This window comes from Dermochelys coriacea, chromosome 6 (assembly GCF_009764565.3).
Source record: "Dermochelys coriacea isolate rDerCor1 chromosome 6, rDerCor1.pri.v4, whole genome shotgun sequence".
Classification (NCBI taxonomy): domain Eukaryota; kingdom Metazoa; phylum Chordata; order Testudines; family Dermochelyidae; genus Dermochelys; species Dermochelys coriacea.
The window spans coordinates 102949548-102971525 of record NC_050073.1 but is presented as its reverse complement, the minus strand read 5'-3'; the positions used below and the strand labels follow the sequence as shown (position 1 = coordinate 102971525).

Genomic DNA, 21978 nt, shown 5'->3' with positions numbered 1-21978 from the left:
CCTTCCCCCCTTCCCCTTCCTGCTGGTAATAGCTCATCTTAAGTGATCACTCTACTTACAGTGTGTATGATAAAACCCATTGTTTCAAGTTTTCTGTGTGTGTATATAAATCTCCCCACTGTATTTTCCACCGAATGCATCCAATGAAGTGAGCTGTAGTTCACGAAAGCTTATGCTCAAATAAATTTGTTAGTCTCTAAGGTGCCACAAATACTCCTTTTCTTTTTGCGAATACAGACTAACACGGCTGCTACTCTGAAACCTGTATTATTTGAGCTTCCTATTAGGGTCTCTTGAGGTCACTGAAAGAAAAAAAAAGTATAATTAAATAAGGCTTTAGAGGACAGGTAATAAATGACTAGCGAAATCAAGGGATTGAGGCAAAGCCAGAGTTGCTTAAACATTCTACATGGCCATTCACTAGATTCATAGATACTAAGGTCAGAAGGGACCATTCTGATCATCTAGTCTGACCTCCTGCATAGTGCAGGCCACAGAATCTCACCCACCCACTCCTATGAAAAACCTCACCCATGTCTGAGCTATTGAAGTCCTCGAATCATGGTTTAAAGACTTCAAGGAGCAGAGAGGCCTCCCTCAAGTCAACCATGCCCCATGCTACAGAGGAAGGCAAAAAACCTCCAGGGCCTCTCCAATCTAACCTGGAGGAAAATTCCTTCCCGACCCCAAATATGGCAATCAGCTAAACCCTGAGCATATGGGCAAGATTCACCAGCCAGATACTACAGAAAATTCTTTCCTGGGTAACTCGGATCCCATCCATCTAATATCCCATCTCAGGGGATTTGGCCTATTAACCCTGAATAGTTAAAGATCAATTACTTACCAAAATCCCATTATCCCATCATACCATCTCCTCCATAAACTTATCAAGTAGAATCTTAAAACCAGATAGATCTTTTGCCCCCACTGCTTCCCTTGGAAGGCTATTCCAAAATTCACTCCTCTGATGGTTAAAAATCTTCGTCTGATTTCAAGTCTAAACTTCCTGGTGGCCAGTTTATACCCATTTGTTCTTGTGTCCACATTGGTGCTGAGCTGAAATAATTCCTCTCCCTCTCCTGTATTTAGCCCTCTGATATATTTATAGAGAGCAATCATATCTCCCCTCAACCTTCTTTTAGTTAGGCTAAACAAGCCAAGCTCCTTAAGTCTCCTTTCATAAGACAAGTTTCAGAGTAACAGCCGTGTTAGTCTGTATTCGCAAAAAGAAAAGGAGTACTTGTGGCACCTTAGAGACTAACAAATTTATTAGAGCATAAGCTTTCGTGAGCTACAGCTCACTTCATCGGATGCATTTGGTGGAAAAAGCAGAGGAGAAATTTATATACACACACACACACAGAGAACATGAAACAATGGGTTTATCATACACACTGTAAGGAGAGTGATCACTTAAGATAAGCCATCACCAGCAGCAGGGGGGGGGAAGGAGGAAAACCTTTCATGGTGGCAAGCAAGGTAGGCTAATTCCAGCAGTTAACAAGAATATCAGAGGAACAGTGGGGGGTGGGGTGGGAGGGACAAATACCATGGGGAAATAGTTTTACTTTGTGTAATGACTCATCCATTCCCAGTCTCTATGCTCTAATAAATTTGTTAGTCTCTAAGGTGCCACAAGTACTCCTTTTCTTTTTTCATAAGACAAGTTTTCCATTCCTCGGATCATCCTAGTAGCCCTTCTCTGTACCTGTTCCAGCTTGAATTCATCCTTTTTAAACATGGGAGACCAGAACTGCACACAGTATTCTAGGTGAGGTCTCACCAGTGCCTTGTATAACGGTACTAAAACCTCCTTATCCCTACTGGAAATGCCTCTCCTGATGCATCCCAAAACCGCATTAGCTTTTTTCACAGCCATATCACATTGGCAGCTCATAGTCATCCTATGATCAACCAATACTCCAAGGTCCTTCTCCTCTTCCGTTACTTCTAATTGATGCGTCCCCAATTTATAACTAAAATTCTTGTTATTAATCCCTAAATGCATAACCTTACACTTCTCACTATTTAAATTTAGATGTAAGACAGCTAAACAGTTCATTGTGACCAATGAAGATCTCAATTAAAAACAATACTGATTGGCTTCAATAAAATATAAGCATATCAGGGCCTATGAGACTTATGCATGTGATTTAAATGATCAGGGGCTTAATGCTGCAAGATGCTGAGCTGACTTACCTGATATTGTAAAGCATTTCAGCACATGCTTAACATTAGGCATTGTCCTTAATGGAACTACTTCCATACCTAATATTAAATATGCTTTTACGTGCATTGGAGGATTTGTACCAGAGTGCTCAGAAATTTGCAGGATCAAGCCTCTGAAGAGTAGGGAAGAGATCACTTACATGTTTAAAATTAAGCATGTGCTTAGCTGTTTGCTGAAGCAGGTGCGTAGGCTGGTTTCAGTTTTGCTTTTATTGTTTGTTAGTTCTATTAAGTTTTAGCATAGGCACATTTCTCTGTGATTTATTTCTATGCTTTTTTTTAAAAAAAATCATTCTTGGAGTTTTAATATTTAATAGCACCATTAGAAGTTGAGGTACTTAGAATTTTTGTTTGTCAACATTCTGTTTCTATTATCACTCCAGTAATTATTGCTATTTTTAATTGATTAAATAAGAGTTCTATTTTAACATTTAAACCTAAAGGTTAATAGCAAAGATGTGTGATGATAGAAACTGTATAATAACTGCATGGTTTAGCTGCCTGCCAGGGTCAAAGTGGAAGCTACATGTGTCGTCCGTAATCTACAAAGTGGGAGAAGCCAGCATATTCACAACAAAATCCTTTTTAGTTGAAACATGCCTGTTTTCATGTTTGAAAAATGTTTATTGTATTGGGGCAATTTTAAAACATCTTAATTTTTTGTATTAAACTTTGAAAATTGTTTTGCTATCAAGTTTATTGGAGAAAAGGTTGTGACAGATTTATATGCAATTTTTCAAATGGGGCTGGTTAGTGATAACACTAAACACATGAAACTGCATCTGGTTCTCTGATCATTTGAATCTACCCCTTATGGCTCCAATTAAATCTTTGTGGGAAGATGCCTGCCCCTGTGAGAAGCCCCATTCACCTTTCTGTTTTTGTAAAAGGAAATCATGTCTGGAAAAATCTACATGGTTATTCTAAAGGGAAATCATGCCTCACCAATCTACTAGAATTCTTGGAGAGGGTCAACAAGCATTTGGACAAGGGGGATACAGTGGATATAGTGTACTTAGATTTTCAGAAAGCCTTGACAAGGTCCCTCACCAAAGGCTCTTAAGCAAAGTAAGCTGTCATGGGATAAGAGGGAAGGTCCTCTCATGGATTGGTAACTGGTTAAAAGATAGGAAACAAAGAGGGGGAATAAATGATCAGTTTTCAGAATGGAGAGAGGTAAATAGTGGTGTCCCCCAGGGGTCCATATTGGGACCAGACCTAGTTAACATATTCATGAATGATCTGGAAAAGGGGGTAAAAAGTGAGGAGGCAAAATTTGCAGATGATACAAAACTACTCATGATAGTTCAGTCCCAGGCAGACTGCGAAGAGCTACAAAAGGATCTCTCAAAATTGGGTGACTGGTCAACAAAATGGCAGATGAAATTCAATGTTGATAAATTCAAAATAATGCACATTGGAAAACATAATCCCAACTATACATATAAAATGATGGGGTTTAAGTTAGTTGTTACCACTCAAGAAAGATCTTGGAGTCACTGGGGACAGTTCTCTGAAAACCTCCACTCACTGTGCAGCAGCAAATAAAAAAAGAGAACAGATTGTTGGGAATCATTAAGAAAGAGAGAAATAATAAGACAGAAAATATCATATTGCCTCTATATAAATCCATGGTTTGTCCACATCTTGAATACTGCGGGAAGATGTGGTCGCCTCATCTCAAAAAAAAAAAAAAAGATATACTGGAACTGGAAAAGGTATAGAAAAGGGCAAAAAAATGACTAGCGGTATAGAGCAGCTTCCATATGAGAATTGCTTAATAAGACTGGGACTTTTCAGCTTGGAAAAAGAGATGATTAAGGGGGGATATGATAGAGATCTATAAAATCATGACTGGCATGGAGAAAGTAAATAAGGAAGTCCTATTTACTCCTACTCATAAACACAAGAACTAGGGGTCACCAAATGAAATTAATAGGCAGCAGGTTTAAAAACAAACAAAAGGAAGTATTTCCTCACACAACACACAGTCAACCTGTGGAACTTTTTGCCAGAGGATGTTGTGAAGGCCAAGAATATAACAGGGTTAAAAAAAAGAACTAGATAAGTTCATGGAGTATCCATCAATGGCTACTAGCCAGGATCGGCAGGGATGGTGTCCCTAGCCTCTGTTTGCCAGAAGCTGGGAATGGGTGACAGGAGATGGATCACTTGATGATTACCTGTTTGGTTCATTCCCTCTGAAGCACCTGGCATTGGACACTGTTGGAAGACAGGATATTGGCCTAGATGGACATTTGGTCTCACCAAATATGGCCATTCTTATGTTCCCCTCTTCCTTTTCTGCTCCATATTTCCCTCTACTCACCTAGATGAGCAGGGATGGTATCTCTCCAAGTGTTCTCTGCCTATAATCTGATGCTTTTTTAAATACTCTATAAGAGCGGCAAACAGCAGAGAGGAGCGGCGAACAGCAGAGAGGCTAACAGAGGGAGTTTGCCTGCGATCTATCTGAGAGGAGGTACACTAAGTGCTGCATTAGGGGGGCTCTGTTGGTGAGTATTTGAGTGTCTGTTGTGGGGACAGTTTGACCGTGTGCTTGATTGATTGTTTGAAAAGTGTAAATTGGGCGTGCTTTGTTCCAGGTGAGCCTTGAGTGGGCCTGACTGTTATAAAAAGCCAGTCAGCTGCGAACCAGCTGAGCGCAAATAGCAGAGAGAGAGGCTAACAGAGGTTAGCTCACGAAAGCTTATGCTCAAATAAATGTGTTAGTCTCTAAGGTGCCACAAGTACTCATTTTCTTAAAGGAGTTTGAGGCGCAGTGGTGTTCTCGTCCATCCTCCCCGTGGAAGGAAAAGGCCTGAGTAGAGACCGTCGAATTGTGGAAGTCAATGAATGGCTACGTAGATGGTGTCGGAGAGAAGGCTTTGGATTCTTTGACCATGGGATGGTGTTCCAAGAAGGAGGAGTGCTAGGCAGAGACGGGCTCCACCTAACGAAGAAAGGGAAGAGCATCTTCGCAAGCAAGCTGGCTAACCTAGTGAGGAGGGCTTTAAACTAGGTTCACCGGGGGAAAGAGACCAAAGCCCTGAGGTAAGTAGGGAAGTGGGATACCGGGAGGAAGCACGAGCAGGAGCACGCAAGAGGGGAGGGCTCCTGCCTCATACTGAGAAAGAGGGATGATCAGAGAGTTATCTCAAGTGCCTATACACAAATGCAAGGAGCCTGGGAAACAAGCAGGGAGAACTGGAAGTCCTGGCACAGTCAAGGAATTATGATGTGATTGGAATAACAAAAGACTTGGTGGGATAACTCACATGACTGGAGTACTGTCATGGATGGATATAAACTGTTCAGGAAGGACAGGCAGGGCAGAAAAGGTGGGGGAGTTGCATTGTATGTAAGAGAGCAGTATGACTGCTCAGAGCTCCGGTATGAAACTGCAGAAAAACCTGAGAGTCTCTGGACTAAGTTTAGAAGTGTGAGCAACAAGGGTGATGTCATGGTGGGAGTCTGCAATAGACCACCGGACCAGGGGGATGAGGTGGATGAGGTTTTCTTCCGGCAACTAACGGAAGTTACTAGATTGCAGGCCCTTGTTCTCATGGGATACTTCAATCACCCTGATATCTGCTTGGAGAGCAATACAGCGATATGTGATGAAGTGAGACTGTTCTTGTTGTTTTCTCTGAGTATTGTGGGGGTGCCTCGGTTTCCCCTGTGCAGTTCTTGAGTGTCTGGGTGGTGGGCTGGGGGTGTATGGTCGTTGTGGAGCCCTGGAGGGCGGGTGTGTGCAGGGGTCTGGACACAGAAAGTAGCCAGTGCCCTGTTTCCTGGCGGCTGACGGCCTGGGCCCTTCCCCCTTGCAAGGTGACAGCTAGGGGGTTGGAGAGTCGGGAAATCAGGTGGCCTCCTGGCCTGGAAGGGGGACGGAGCCCGGGGGAGGAGGGGCTGCAGAGAGTTTCAGTTTCGGGCTGGGTGGTGGAACGCAGGGAACCCCAAGACTAGGGTCTAAGCTCCCTGTTCCCCAGAAGGACTTGAGTGAGGGGTCCTGGTTGTACCCATAAGCTTTGTTTTAGACTGTGTTGCTATTGTCCAATAAACCTTCCATTTTACTGGCTGGCTGAAAGTCATGGTGAATCCCATGAAGAGGGGTGCAGGGCCCGGACTCCCCCACACTTTGTGACATCGTGCACAGACAATCCAGGAAGTTTTTGGAAAGTGTAGGGGACAATTTCCTGGTGCAAGTGCTGGAGGAACCAACTAGGGGCAGAGCTCTTCTTGACCTGCTGCTCACAAACCGGGAAGAATTAGTGGGGGAAGCAAAAGTGGATGGGAACCTGGGAGGCAGTGACCATGAGATGGTCAAGTTCAGGATCTTGACACAAGGAAGAAAGGAAAGTAGCAGAATATGGACCCTGGAATTCAGAAAAGCAGACTGACTCCCTCAGGGAACTGATGGGCAGGATCCCCTGGGAGAATAACATGAGGGGGAAAGGAGTCCAGGAGAACTGGCTGTATTTTAAAGACTCCTTATTGAGGTTACAGGGACAAACCATCCCGATGTGTAGAAAGAATAGTAAATATGGCAGGCGACCAGCTTGGCTTAACAGTGAAATCCTTGCTGAGCTTAAAACACAAAAAGAAGCTTACAAGAAGTGGAAGATTGGACAAATGACCAGGGAGAAGTATAAAAATATTGCTCGGGAATGCAGGAGTGAAATCAGGAAGGTCAAATCACACTTGGAGTTGCAGCTAGCAAGAGATGTTAAGAGTAACAAGAAGGGTTTCTTCAGGCATGTTAGCAACAAAAAGAAAGTCAAGGAAAGTGTGGACCCCTTACTGAATGAAGGAGGCAATCTAGTGACAGAGGATGTGAAAAAAGCTAATGCACTCAATGCTTTTTTTGCCTCTGTCTTCAGGAACAAGTTCAGCTCCCAGACTACTGCACTAGGCAGCACAACATGGGGACGAGGTGACCAGCCCTCTGTGGAGAAAGAAGTGGTTCCAGACTATTTAGAAAAACTGGACGAGCACAAGTCCATGGGGCCGGATGCGCTGCATTTGAGAGTGCTAAAGGAGTTGGCGGATGTGATTGCAGACCCATTGGTTGTTATCTTTGAAAACTCATGGCGATCGGGGAAGGTCCCAGACGACTGGAAAAAGGCTAATGTAGTGCCCATCTTTTAAAAAAGAGAGGAAGGAGGATCCTGGGAACTACAGGCTAGTCAGCTTCACCTCGGTCCCTGGAGCAGATCCTCAAGGAATCAATTCTGAAGCACTTAGAGGAAAGGAAAGTGATCAAGAACAGTCAGAATGGATTCACCAAGAGCAAGTCATGCCACAGTATTCTTGCCAGCAAGTTAAAGAAGTATGGGCTGGAAGAATGGACTATAAGGTCGATAGAAAGCTGGCTAGATTGTCGGGCTCAATGGGTAGTGATCAATGGCTCAATGTCTAATTGGCAGCTGGTATCAAGTGGAGTGCCCCAAGGGTCGGTCCTCGGACCAGTTTTGTTCAATATCTTCATTAATGATCTGGAGGATGGCGTGGACTGCACCCTCAGCAAGTTTGCAGATGACACTAAACTGGGAGGAGTGGTAGATACACTGGAGGGTAGGGATAGGATACAGAGGGACCTAGACAAATTAGAGGATTGGGCCAAAAGAAATCTGATGAGATTCAACAAGGACAAGTGCAGAGTCCTGCACTTAGGACAGTAGAATCCCATGCACCGCTACAGGGACCGAGCAGCTAGGCAGAAGTTCTGCAGAAAAGGACCTAGGGGTTACAGTGGACGAGAAGCTGGATATGAGTCAACAGTGTGCCCTTGTTGCCAAGAAGGCCAATGGCATTTTGGGATGTATAAGTAGGGGCATTGCCAGCAGATCGAGGGAAGAGATCGTTCCCTCTATTCGACATTGGTGAGGCCTCATTTTCCACCAAATGCATCCGATGAAGTGAGCTGTAGCTCACGAAAGCGTATGCTCAAATAAATTTGTTAGTCTCTAAGGTGCCACAAGTTTTCCTTTTCTATCTGGAGTACTGTGTCCAGTATTGGGCCCCACACTACAAGAAGGATGTGTAAAAATTGGAAAGCGTCCAGCGGAGGGCAACAAAAATGATTAGGGGTCTGGAACACGTAATTTATGAGGAGAGGCTGAGGGAACTGGGATTGTTTAGTCTGCGGAAGAGAAGAATGAGAGGGAATTTGATAGCTGCTTTCTACTACCTGAAAGGAGGTTCCAAAGAGGATGGATCTAGACTGTTCTCAGTGGTAGCAGATGACATAACAGGGAGTAATTGTCTCAAGTTGCAGTGGGGGAGGTTTAGGTTGGATATTACGAAAAACTTGTTCACTAGGAGGGTGGTGAAGCACTGGAATGCATTACCTAGGGAGGTGGTGGAATCTCCTTCCTTTGAAGTTTTTAAGGTCAGGCTTGACAAAGCCCTGACTGGGATGATTTAGTTGGGGATTGGTCCTGCTTTGAGCAGGGGGTTGGACTAGATGACCTCCTGAGGTCCCTTCCAACCCTGATATTCTATGATTCTATGGCTACGGTCTGCATCATGGAGAAAAGGCTTCAAAGCAAGAGGTTTCCAGTTTGATTTTCCAGGCTCTAACTTGAATCTGAAAACAAAACAACACAAAACAAAAAAAACACTTTACAAGAAAAACAGAGAGGCTCAGAGAGACCCAAAACAAAAGAAAAAGGGAGAGAGACAATAGGACATGGATAGCGTGGAAAAGAAGAAGACAGACAACAGTAATCATCTGAAAGCAGTTTCCCCTAGTTGGGCCACATTGTTATACTCTCACCCAAGCTGAGTAGTAGTGTGCACTATGAGTGGTCCCATGGAAGTCAAGGGGAGCACTACACAATGTGAGTAAGGGTTGGACAATCAGGTCCTATATAAGATACCATAATTTGCCTTATACTGAAAAATTGTGGTTGGGGGCAGGTTCTTTTTGTGCAACAGGCTACAGCTCCCAGCTGAGCTCCTGTCTGGAAAGAGTTTAGAAACCACTGATGTAAATTCTTGATTTTCAATAGAAATCAGTGGAGACTTTCTAAATTAAGAAATTAGAAGTGACTTCAATAATATAAAGAAGGCTAACTACAAGGCCTACATTATCCAGTTGGATGACACAGGACAACACATGAGCTGTTTGATTCATGTTTTTGCTCATTAGGTCCTTATTTGTGTATCGTTCAGAATAATCCTTTGTGCTTTAAAATTACGTTAAAATTAATACTGTCAAAGGAGTAATTTTATAGGAAACAAATGTATTCATGTCAGGGAAAGTACATTAAGTTGTAGCCAATAAAGAATGAAGAAGGGGACATTTTTAAAAAGGGGAAATATGGAAGAAGACATACAATTGTTGTTCTTCACTGCCTCATTATCTGTAATCAGTGGTATGTAAACTTCAGATTATAATTCAGGATCAATTCAGATGCAAATATTTGAGCCTTAATTGTATATGTAGAAGAAAGAAAACCGTGACAATGTTAAAATGTGCTGCTGTTTCTTCTGCTGTTTCTATGTCCTCTAAAACAGACATTCAAAGTTTAGGCACTTACACATCACCTGGGTATGTTCATAATGAAGTAAATTCCCTTATAAATATTCTGTGTAAATTGCAAAAAACAAGAAGTGGTTTGTACTGAAGCCAAATAGCAAAACTGAAATATTGTTTCAATATTACAATATTTCGGCAAATAGGATATATTCAGCAATACTTTCATATAACAGAGTACTTGGCACACTCTTATATACTCATTTGGGCACAATCTTACATACCTTACTCAAGCAAAATTCCTGTTGAACTCAAAAGCACTGGATCAAGCCATTTATATACTGGAGTTTCACACACATATGTAGAAGGAGTTGGAAGATGTAATACATCGATTTACCTGGAAACAGTAGGCACAGTTTAGGCCAACTGTTAAAGTCCAATGTGCCAATTAAAAAGAAAAAAATCAGTTTCTTGTAGGCTAGTTGTTATGTTGCTTCCATGGGGACAGATACATTCTGCAGAGTTCAGAGCCAGCCTGTTTTCTCCTTGCAACGCATGCATAACTCTCGTTATGGAAATTAGAGTTGTGCATGTAGCCGGGAAGGAAATTTACATCCCCTGTGCAAAGCTAGACCTAATAGAGTTTACAGAGCAGGGAACTGACATGGGGGTATGAAGAGACAAAATTCTTTTTCCCTAATCCAGCAGGGTGCCAGAATCCCACACAACTATGTCTCAGCTCATTATATTCCTATCCCTCAAGGTTTTGAGGTCAGTCCACACAATTCACATATCTGCTCACCACAAACCTGATCCAAGCCCACTGAAATCAACTGAAAGATTCCCACTGACTTTTTGGTCTCCAAGTCAGGTGCTAAACGCCCTCCAACAAACAGTTTCCAGCTCACATTCCCCGCCCATGGAATGTGGTGATATGAAAATCAGCCTCACGGTGTGAAGAACATTGCAGAATTCCCCTACAAAGGTTCTCCACATCTTATCCTTCAGCTCCATGCAACATATCTGGCAGTTTAGCCTCATTTTGACACTTACATGGACCAGACTATACCCCCAAAGCAAAGGGAGAAGAGACTCCTACATGGATGTTCTGTAAATCAAAATATCTTCTTTAGTTTGTTTTTTAGGGAACTTGGATATATGGACTGCAGGTAACACTTATTTTTTGTATTTAGAGAAAATATTACATGCATTAAGATCTAGACCATGCCTCTAAGGCACAGCCTCAAGGTGTGGGGGAAGAGGTTGCCTCACTCTAGTCCTTAGAGGCACTACACCTGAGGCAGGCATGATACTGCCTGATGTTCTGGGAGAGACTATCAGCCTTTTACAGTGGTGCTGGGCAGGGCACAAGGACTTGGTGTCATGAACCCACCCACAAACCATCCAGTCTCCTTTGGGGAGCGTAGTTCTGCCATCAGCAGTAACCTGGAGCATAAGAAAGGGAATTGTGCTTGATCACTGAACTGAATCACAAATGGAGGGATCATGTATCTCCTTTGCACACCTACACATGGCCAGAAACAATGTTGCCAACCTTACTCCTCTGGAAAACATTCATGTTTTTATAACCATCTGACAACACACAACTTACAAGCATGTGGGATGCAACTCATCATTGAGCTGACACCTATCCAACACGGGCAGAAAAAATATTGATGCAGATAAAAGCCTATGAGAACACAACATATCCTGCCGCAGCATGGTGAAAGGAAGCATACGTCCAAATGTGTAGAAGATTGCATAACTGAACTATTTTGTCACTCCCCAAATGCTTATAACAAAGAAAAATAAAGGTTAAAAAAAAGTTCCTGACTTTCGTTAACCTTCTCTTGTAGTTCAGGTTATTTCTTTAATGCATTTATCTGCTTTAAAATTGTCTCCTTAGCCTCTCAAGGGAAACCAATATAATACACCATCACATTTCTCACAGGAGAAAAAAGAACACTTACTCTTAATAGGTGGCAATTTTGCCAGATGTTATTGACATAGTAAGTACGAAATTTCAGTGATACTAAATGCAAAGTGCAGCAGATTAAAGAACAATGGAACAAAGTGCAAAATGAAGTTTCAAAAGCAGCAGTGTCAAAGTCAGAGAAAGTGTGAAAAAATACATTTTAACAACACTATTAAGAACAAGTTTACTAATTACTGTAACCGGCACAAATGTAAAAGTACATTCCTAAGACTTGGGAAAGTTTTTAAAGTGTTATTTTTTTTCTTATCAGCATTTCTTTTTTTCTTTATGCACTATAGAAGAGACATAACACTGCTGGTACTAAAACAGTGACACTTCAAGCTCTTTAGCTTTCACTTCTTAACCCTTACATAACATATAATACCTTTACAATTCCTGCTTTTTTAAAGCATGCAGTGAACTACAGAAAATGCTTTGATAACTAACACTGACATCATTTAAAATAAAGACCATGAGATTGATTCACTCATGCTTTACACATTCTCACACTAAATAATGGAATTTGCACACCAAGAATGACACATTAAAAATTCAACAATATCCTGTTTTTCTACTACAAAGAAAAACTGTATATTGTGCACCATCGCCTCATACTTAATTATCCACTAAAGCTCAATAATAGAACACTACAGTCCCCAGATGCTCAGCTGCTGTAAATCAGCGAAGCTCCAATGATTTCAATAGAGCTATACCAATTTACACCAGCTGATGATCTGATCCTTCACTCGCATTTTCATGTTGTATTAACAAACATAGGACCAGATTCTTATCTGGTGTAAATCAGCATTGCTCCATTGAAGTTAATGGAATTCCTCTGATTTACACCAGAGGAGTATCTGACTCATACTACTGCACTAGACTGGTCCCATCTACAATTCAACTTTAGCTGCTTGTAGCACAGCTAAGATGTGTAGTGTGGACAAGATCTAACTGTGTCTTCATAACAAAGCCTTGGAGATACGGTCAGGTCACATTCATGCTAACATTTTAACTGTTCCAACAATGACTGCAGATGTTATGGGCCAGATCACCAGTTGGTGAGCTGTAGCTCACGAAAGCTTATGCTCTAATAAATTTGTTAGTCTCTAAGGTGCCACAAGTACTCCTTTTCTTTTTGCTGAATTACACTGATTTACATGGACTTAGTACACAGCCTTACATGTACACATTTCTGAAGAGTACACCTAGAACTAAAAGCAATAAATTACCATTAGCTGAACTCAGTAGCCTCTCTGAAGAAGAACTCTAGATAGACTTTATAATCCTTCAAATTTCAGAGACAGTTCTTGAACTAATATCTCACAGTGAAATCCTACCAGCCAGCAAAGGGTTCCCATTCAGTTTTTTCTAGTAAACTTAGGTAATTGTGCATTACCAGGTTTAAGTATCTCTCCTTTCTCTATTGTCACATTGAGCATAACTTTCAGTTGATCAATGGGGAGAAACGAAGCTGTCAGTGTCCTCCCCTCTCTTAGTGGGTATTTCTGATCTATTATCCTCTGGAAAAGGGCTAAATTTAAAGTCCATTTGCAAATACAATACAAACAACAAAGTATCAAACCTTGCTAAAATACTACTAGCTTCTTCTCCAGGATCCCGAAAGCTGACTTTACATGGGATGCAAATAGGCTGCACTAATTATTATTCTGTTAGCAGTAGCTCTTGAGCATATTAGTGGCTACCCTTTTCATGGGAAATCTGATATTATGCAGCTGAATACATCTTCACAGCTTTCTTGGGGCACTTTTCTTTAAAGTGCGTATAACATACTCATCTATCGCCACTTTTCCACCTCATGACTGCACTTGACTCAATCAAATAATTTGTGAACTAGAAATAAAATTGGTTCAACTTCAAAATTTGTCTACTGTACAATTTGACATGGGACCTAAGGCTCTGACCCCTCAAGGAAGAAAAGAAGCTGTATTGTACATGACTAATTTGCTGAAGGGCCTATTCCTGCTAATAAACAAAACTTGATGAATTGTAAATTCTATCCTCTGGAACATCATACTGAAATAAAGAAAGCTACTGATACTTTGCACAAAAATTACTGTTTATAGCCAGGCAAAGCAAACACTGAGCTGATGTGAGGATCCTGAACCTACTGATTCAGTTAAACTTATTCAGTTTAACATTGCTAGTGTCAGTTATTTCTCTACGGCAGATTTAAATGAAAAAAAAAGTTTGTTTCTTCTTGCAAAGGCAGTCTGTTCTATTCTACTCTGGGCTGAATGAAATTTATACTCATATAAGGCCACATTCATAGCACCTGACCTGTTCAATGATTTCACCCAACACACATTAATGGTGAGCTATATTGATGATACATATCCATTTCCCAGCAGGTATGATGTAACTGTCAGCGTTTCATGCCAAGTCCTCAGTAACCAGTAGTCATTGGTTCCACTGGATTAGACAGAGTATATACACATTTCATGACTATAAAAGTGACTACAGAATTCTTAGTGGTTTTGCCACCATGCTGACTTCTGCTTAAATCCCCACTCCCTGGCTGTTGAACTACATTTGCTCCTTATTATTACATGAAGGAACCATTTGGTATAACAGTGTTAACTGATTTGCTCTTTATTGTTAATTTAATATTGTATTTAATATGTTGTGAGGCCCCAGTCTTGACTCAGCCCCTGTTATGCAAGACTCTATGCCAATAGATATGCAGATACAGTCCTTTCCCAAAAGAACAGTTTCCCTTCATCATCCTGCTGCCACCTGGATTCTAGAAGACAGCATGCAGTATGCTGGAGGGAGGCAGTGCAGTCCTGGACTCAGGAGGCCTGAATACTCTTTCAAGCTCAGTCAATAACTCGTGGCATATCTTGGGCAAGGCACTTCATCTCTGTTTTCCCATCTGTAAGGGGAGAAAATCATGCAACTCTTATCCCTCCTTTCTAAAAGTGCTTTGAGACCTATTGATAGAAAGCATTAGGAATGCTATGCATATTATTATATTATAGTTTTGGTAAGCATCCATGATCTGTTCCATTAGCTAGCTCAGGACTTATCTCCGCAGTGGCTTCTCCTATGCCTTCACTGCTTCCTGAGTTGATGAGCATTTCTTCACCTTCTTGATATTTCCACTGACATGTACTACTTACTGCAGATGCTCTTCTTCCCAGAGACAAGGTGGGATAGGTAGTATCTTTTATTGGACCAACTTTTGTTGATGTGAGAGACAAGCTTTCAAGCTCTTCTTCATGTCAATGTAAGCTCGAAAGCTTGTCTCTCTCACCAACAGAAGTATGTCCAATAAAATATACTACCTCATCTACCTTATCTATCCAATATCCTGGGACCAACACAGCTACAACACTGCTCTTCTTTCCATGCATTTTTACTTGAAAAACAGATGATGTTCACTAATTCCCCTCCTTGTTTTCTCATTTAAATGAAAAAAGTTTTGATGGAACTTTTCCAACCTTTTAAAATGTTGACCAATTACTATGGAGGATCTATACATGGTTTTGATTTTTTTAATCTTGACACATCTGTCATGAAGGAAAGCTCACTGTCTGGAGCTTTACATTTACATTCAGTTATAGCAATCAGCTTGGTATTCAGAGTGTGCTCCTGAGAAACTAGCATTAGATTAATTTGTTCTGCCTCTTCCTTCTAGATCAGAAATAATTGCCCATCCACCTCCCCCTCCTTTATCGCCGTCTGTAGTTTTCACCTTCTGAGTTTCTTCCAGTTACCCAGGGGGCCCTCATCAGAGCTACATAAACCTTTATGACATATATTTTACCTCCTGCTGCACTGTTAATAGAACTCTTTGATCTTCCACTAAACTACACTGGACTTCTCCAAGATCATGTTTAATATTTTGCTGGACTTATTCTTTAAGTCAATAAAACTGTCTTTTAAAGTTACAGCTCTATAATGAGCTGCCTCTCTATTAAGTATTTTGTATAAGGAACACTACAGAGTTTATTTTTATCCTGTATTCATGTTATGTTCCATCTCCTTATCTTCTTGTGGAACTGCTTCTCAAACCACTTTTGGGACAGCGGAGTTAACAAAACTGTCATTTTGGGTTTTTTGTTTGTGTGTTTGTTTCTTTTAAGCTGTGCTAGCATGCTGTTGTAACAGTCATGGAGCTTTTCTTGGTTTGTGGCTTGACAACTTTCTCACCATATTTTATCAAGTGCAAATAAAGACAAAGTGGTTAATCAGAAAAAATACAAGAATGGACCCTCAAATCCAAATGTCAACGCACTCAGGGTATGGGTGGATATGATTAAGATCGGCAGCTCCTATTCCAACTCTACTGTTCTAGTGCTGGGTCAGATCCACATCTAAATGGGGACTATTTTAGATGCAGCCAAAATCTTGCAATAACATGGAGATTTTGACTCAAGAGACCTGACATTATGGATAAGACTCAGCTGCAGATTTCTACAGTTTGGTGTTGAACACATACCATGACTGTTTGAGAGACTTTAGCACTGCCAAATTTGGACCCACACCCACTATTCTCAATTCAGTCTCAAACTCTAAGCCAAATCTGAACACTGCATCCTGAATCAATCCTTGCTACATAGAGTGATTTAAGCAATCCTCATTTTACTGCTTCCTAGTAGAGCAATATGCAGTCATCACTACTGTATTTATAGAAAATAGTATTAAAATTAAGTTCTGTTGTCCAGCTACTAACATTCACCATCAGAAACAGACAAGACTTTAAGTTAGGAGTGAGTGAAATTTGCAACTAGATGGCTCCCAATTCCAAAGTTTCTGTTCTTTTAAAGTTTAGATGATATATTATTAACCTTCTCACTGATTGAATTATAGCAGATAACTCAGGTAAATCAGTGGAAAATCTAAATTCAAACTTATTCTGATACTCTTTTAGTTTATGTTAGTTTCAGATTCAAGAGTAAACACTTCCCACCACTGGCTGAATCTGCTGCTTTCATATAGTGTGCTCAGCCCATGCCCCCCATAAACCTCAAACAGCAAAAAGAGAAGCAGCAAAAAGAGAAGGCTCAGCTTCAGATAGTCCATTGACATAATCAACCACACTTGTTATTCACATGGTCTAGACAGCTAAACTCAGGATGACCCTGATACTTCCAGGCTAAAACAAGGAGGCTGGACTATTCAGGTCTACAAAGAACTCCAGAAGAAACTGTTTTAAGAATCCATTTTTATACCTGTTCTGGATTTAACTCTGCATTTGATTATACAAAGAATCATAGAATATCAGAGTTGGAAGGAACCTCAGGAGGGTCATTTAGTCCAACCCCCTGCTCAAAGCAGGACCAATCCCCAACTAAATCATCCTAGCCAGGGCTTTGTCAAGCCTGACCTTAAAAACCTCAAAAGAAGGAGATTCTGCCACCTCCCTAGATAAAGCATTCCAGTGCTTCACCACTCTCCTAGTGAAAAAGTTTTTCCTAATATCCAACCTAAACCTCCTCCACTGCAACTTGAGACCATTACTCTTGTTCTGTCAACTGCTACCACTGAGAACAGTCTAGATCCATCCTCTCTGGAACCCCCTTTCAGGTAGTTGAAAGCAGCTATCAAATCCCCTCTCATTCTTCTCTTCTGCAGATTAAACAATCCCATTTCCCAAAACCTCTCCTCATAAGTCATGTGTTCCAGACCCCTAATCATTTTTGTTGCCCTCCGCTGGACACTTTCCAATTTTTCCACATCCTTCTTGTAGTGTGGGGACCAAAACTGGACACATTACTCCAGATGAGGCCTCACCAATGTCATATAGAGGGGAACGATCACGTCCCTCGATCTGCTGGCAATGCCCCTACTTATACAGCCCAAAATGCCATTGGCCTTCTTGGCAACAAGAGCACACTGTTGACTCATATCCAGCTTCTCGTCCACTGTAACCCCTAGGTCCTTTTCTGCAGAACTGCTGCCTAGCCATTTGATCCCTAGTCTGTAGCAGTGCATGGGATTCTTCCGTCCTAAGTGCAGGACTCTGCACTTGTCCTTGTTGAACCTCATCAGATTTCTTTTGTCCTAGTCCTCTAGTTTGTCTAGGTCCCTCTGTATCCTATCCCTACCCTCCAGTGTATCTACCACTCCTCCCAGTTTAGTGTCATCTGCAAACTTGCTGAGGGTGCAGTCCACGCCATCCTCCAGGTCATTAATGAAGATATTGAACAAAACCGGCCCCAGGACTGACCCTTGGGGCACTCCGCTTGATACCGGCTGCCAACTAGACATGGAGCCATTCATCACTACCCATTGAGCCCAACAATCTAGCCAGCTTTCTATCCATCTTATAGTCTATTCTTCCAGCCCACACTTCTTTAACTTGCTGGCAAGAACACTGTGGAAGTCTGTATCAAAAGCTTTGCTAAAGTCAAGGAACAACATGTCCATTGCTTTCCCCTCACCCACAGAGCCAGTTATCTTGTCACAGAAGGCAATTAGATTAGTCAGGCATGACTTGCCCTTGGTGAATCCATGCTGACTGTTCCTGATTACTTTCCTCTCCTCTAAGTGCTTCAGAATTGATTCCTTGAGGACCTGCTCCATAATTTTTCCAGGGACTGAGGTGAGGCTGACTGGCCTGTAGTTTCTCGGATCCTCCTTCCTCCCTTTTTTAAAGATGGGCACTACATTAGCCTTTTTCCAGTCATCCGGGACCTCCCCCGATCTCCATGAGTTTTCAAAGATAATGGCCAATGGCTCTGCAATCACATCCGCCAACTCCTTTAGCACTCTCGAATGCAGCACATCTGGCCCCATGGACTTGTGCTCATCCAGTTTTTCTAAATAGTCTGGAACCACTTCTTTCTCCACAGAGGGCTGGTCACCTCGTCCCCATGTTGTGCTGCCCAGTGCAGTAGTCTGGGAGCTGACCTTGTTCGTGATGACAGAGGCAAAAAAAGCACTGAGTGCATTAGCTTTTTCCACATCTGTCATAAATATAAAGGGAAGGGTAAACACCTTTAAAATCCCTCCTGGCCAGAGGAAAAACCCTTGCACCTGTAAAGGATTAAGAAGCTAGGATAACCTCACTGGCACCTGACCACAATGATCAATGAGGAGACAAGATACTTTCAAAGCTGGAGGGAGGGAGAAACAAAGGGTCTGTCTATCTGTGTAATGCTTTTGCCAGGGACAGAACAGAAATGGAGTCTTAGAACTTAGTAAGTAATCTAGCTAGATATGCGTTAGATTATGCTTTCTTTAAATGGCTGAGAAATTAGACTGTGCTGAATAGAATGAATATTCTTGTCTTTGTGTCTTTTTTGTAACTTAAGGTTTTGCCTAGAGGGATTCTCTATGTTTTGAATCTAATTACCCTGTAAGATATTTACCATCCTGATATTACAGAGGTGATTCTTTTTACCTTTTCTTATATTAAAATCCTTCTTGTAAGAAATTGAATGTGTTTTTCATTGTTCTTAAGATCCAAGCATTTGGGTCTGTGGTCACCTATGCAAATTGGTGAGGATTTTTATCAAGTCTTCCCCAGGCAGGGGGGTGCAAGGTTTTGGTGAGGATTTTGGGGGGAAAGATGTTTCCAAACAATGCTTTCCCAGTAAACCCAGTCAAACGCTTGGTGGTGGCAGTAGAAGTCCAAGGGCAAAGGGTAAAATAGTTTGTACCATGGGGAAGTTTTAACCTAAGCTGGTAAAAGTAAGCTTAGGAGGTTTTCATGCAGATCCCCACATCTGTATACTAGAGTTCAGGGTGGGGAAAGAAACTTGACAACATCCTCTGTCACTAGGTTGCCTCCTTCAGTCAGTAAGGGGCCCACACTTTCCTTGACTTTCTTTTTGTTGCTAACATGCCTGAAGAAACCCTTCTTGTTACTCTTAACATCTCTTGCTAGCTGCAACTCCAAGTGTGATTTGGCCTTCCTGATTTCACTCCTGCATTCCCGAGCAATATTTTTATACTTCTCCCTGGTCATTTGTCCAGTCTTCCACTTCTTATAAGCTTCTTTTTGTGTTTAAGCTCAGCAAGGATTTCACTGTTAAACCAAGCTGGTCGCCTTCCATATTTACTATTCTTTCTACACATCAGGATGGTTTGTCCCTGTAACCTCAATAAGGAGTCTTTAAAATACAGCCAGTTCTCCTGGACTCCTTTCCCCCTCATGTTATTCTCCCAGGGGATTCTGCCCATCAGTTCCCTGTGGGAGTCAAAGTCTGCTTTTCTGAAGTCTAGGGTCTGTATTCTGCTGCTCTCCTTTCTTCCTTGTGTCAGGATCCTGAACTCGACCATCTCATGGTCACTGCCTCCCAGGTTCCCATCCACTTTTGCTTCCCCTACTAATTCTTCCTGGTTTGTGAACAGCAAGTCAAGAAGAGCTCTGTCCCTAGTTGGTTCCTCCAGCACTTGCACCAGGAAATTGTCCCCTACACTTTCCAAAAACTTCCTGGATTGGCTGTGCACCACTGTATTGCTCTCCCAGCAGATATCAGGGTGATTGAAGTCTCCCATGAGAACAAGGGCCTGCAATCTAGTAACTTCCGTTAGTTGCCGGAAGAAAACCTCGTCCACCTCATCCCCCTGGTCTGGTGGTCTATAGCAGCTTCCCATCACTACATCACCCTTGTTGCTCACACTTCTAAACTTCATCCAGAGACTCTCAGGTTTTTCTGCAGTTTCACACCTGAGCTCTGAGCAGTCATACTGCTCTCTTACATACAATGCAACTCCCCCACCTTTTCTGCCCTGCCTGTCCTTCCTGAACAGTTTATATCCATCCATGATAGTACTCCAGTCATGTGAGTTATCCCACCAAGTCTCTGTTATTCCAATCACATCATAATTCCTTGACTGTGCCAGGACTTCCAGTTCTCCCTGCTTGCTTCCCAGGCTTCTTGCTTTTGTGTACAGGAACTTATGATAACTCGCTGATCGTCCCACTTTCTCAGTATGAGGCAGGAGCCCTCCCCTCTTGTGCTTGACTGCTTGTGCTTCCTCCCGGTATCCCACTTCCACACTTACCTCAGTGCTTTGGTCTCCTTCCACCGGTGAACCTAGTTTAAAGCTCTCCATTCATGGGGCCATACATCACTTTTCTGGAAACGAAATGTTTCCAGCATGATATGAAGTGACTAATATGCACGAGTAAAAAGTATAACTTGAATGATTACTAGGCTTATATATATATCTTTTCAGTCATTACAGCCTTTGTAGACCCCAAATAAAATTTTCCAGCATATCTTTTCCACTTGAATTTGCATGAAATTGGCACATTTTCCTAAAAGTCCCCATGAAATTAGCACTTTTCCCTGAAAGGTCCCATGAAATGACAAAGCTTTATAGTTCTGTTTTGCTACACCATCTTTTTTGTATTTGTTTCCACAAAAAGTTGCTTTGAACACCTCTTTTTTGTTGGTACACTCATTGGTTGACATTTGCAGTAACACTGAGAAGTGCTGGCCACAGTTAAGGTTAAGATTTGCTTCCCATTATATGCCTGCTTTAGGCACCTGCTCACATCACAAAGGTCATTTCCACTTTAAATTTTGTATGAGGCCTTGGTGAGCTAAAATCTCTTCTGAGACAAGAAAGGGCATAACTGGGAAATTTTTCACTGGTATTTTAGGAATATCATAATACTCAGTGTTAGAGAGCTTATTCCTTCACTCTCCCACTTCCCTGTTCCTTCTCACATGAACAGAGAGCAACAATACCCAAAGTCCGAAGGTGCAAACAATTTGATGTTTATTGGGGTGAACTTCCAGCAGGCTTAAATCCAAGTTCCTTTTTCCTTATTTTCGAATCCCAACTCACTTCCTGTTTTCTCCTAATTTATATAGTAATATTCTTAGCTACACCTTAACCAATCATTCTACTGAAATTTACCTAACCAATCCTAACATATTGTAACATGATTAGCTAACCAATTATATCCCACCACCTTAATTAATTTACACCCAGCAAAATTAATTAGACAGCAGACAGAAACAATTACAGAACCAGACAGAGACCATGCAAATAAACAATAGCAAAGTGGGAACTATAATGACAAAACAATATAGAGGTGAGGATTTTACAACTACATCTATAAAGACATAAGGGTTTTCCAGCTGAGTTCTTACCAGACAGAAAACTATCAACCTAAATTTCCTTTTACATCTTCTAGGCTCTTCCCTTTCTCTGGAGGTGACAGATCGGATCACCTTCCTAACAGCCCCATATTGACTAGTTTGGAATGTGAGGATGTGACCATACACTTCCCAGCTTATGGCTGCATCTGCTGCTTAGCCAAAGGCATTGGCCTAAGAACAGGGCCTCAGATTGTCACAGT

General features: G+C 41.7%; 1 long non-coding RNA gene across 1 annotated transcript in view; it reads right to left on the bottom strand.

Annotated features, from left to right (window-relative positions):
- Nucleotides 1-21978, bottom strand: part of LOC122460577 — a 258725-nt gene that overhangs the window by 39063 nt on the left and 197684 nt on the right. The window contains exon 7 of the long non-coding RNA XR_006281975.1: nt 263-302. This is a non-coding gene — a long non-coding RNA (uncharacterized LOC122460577). The remainder of the gene's footprint in view (nt 1-262; nt 303-21978) is intronic.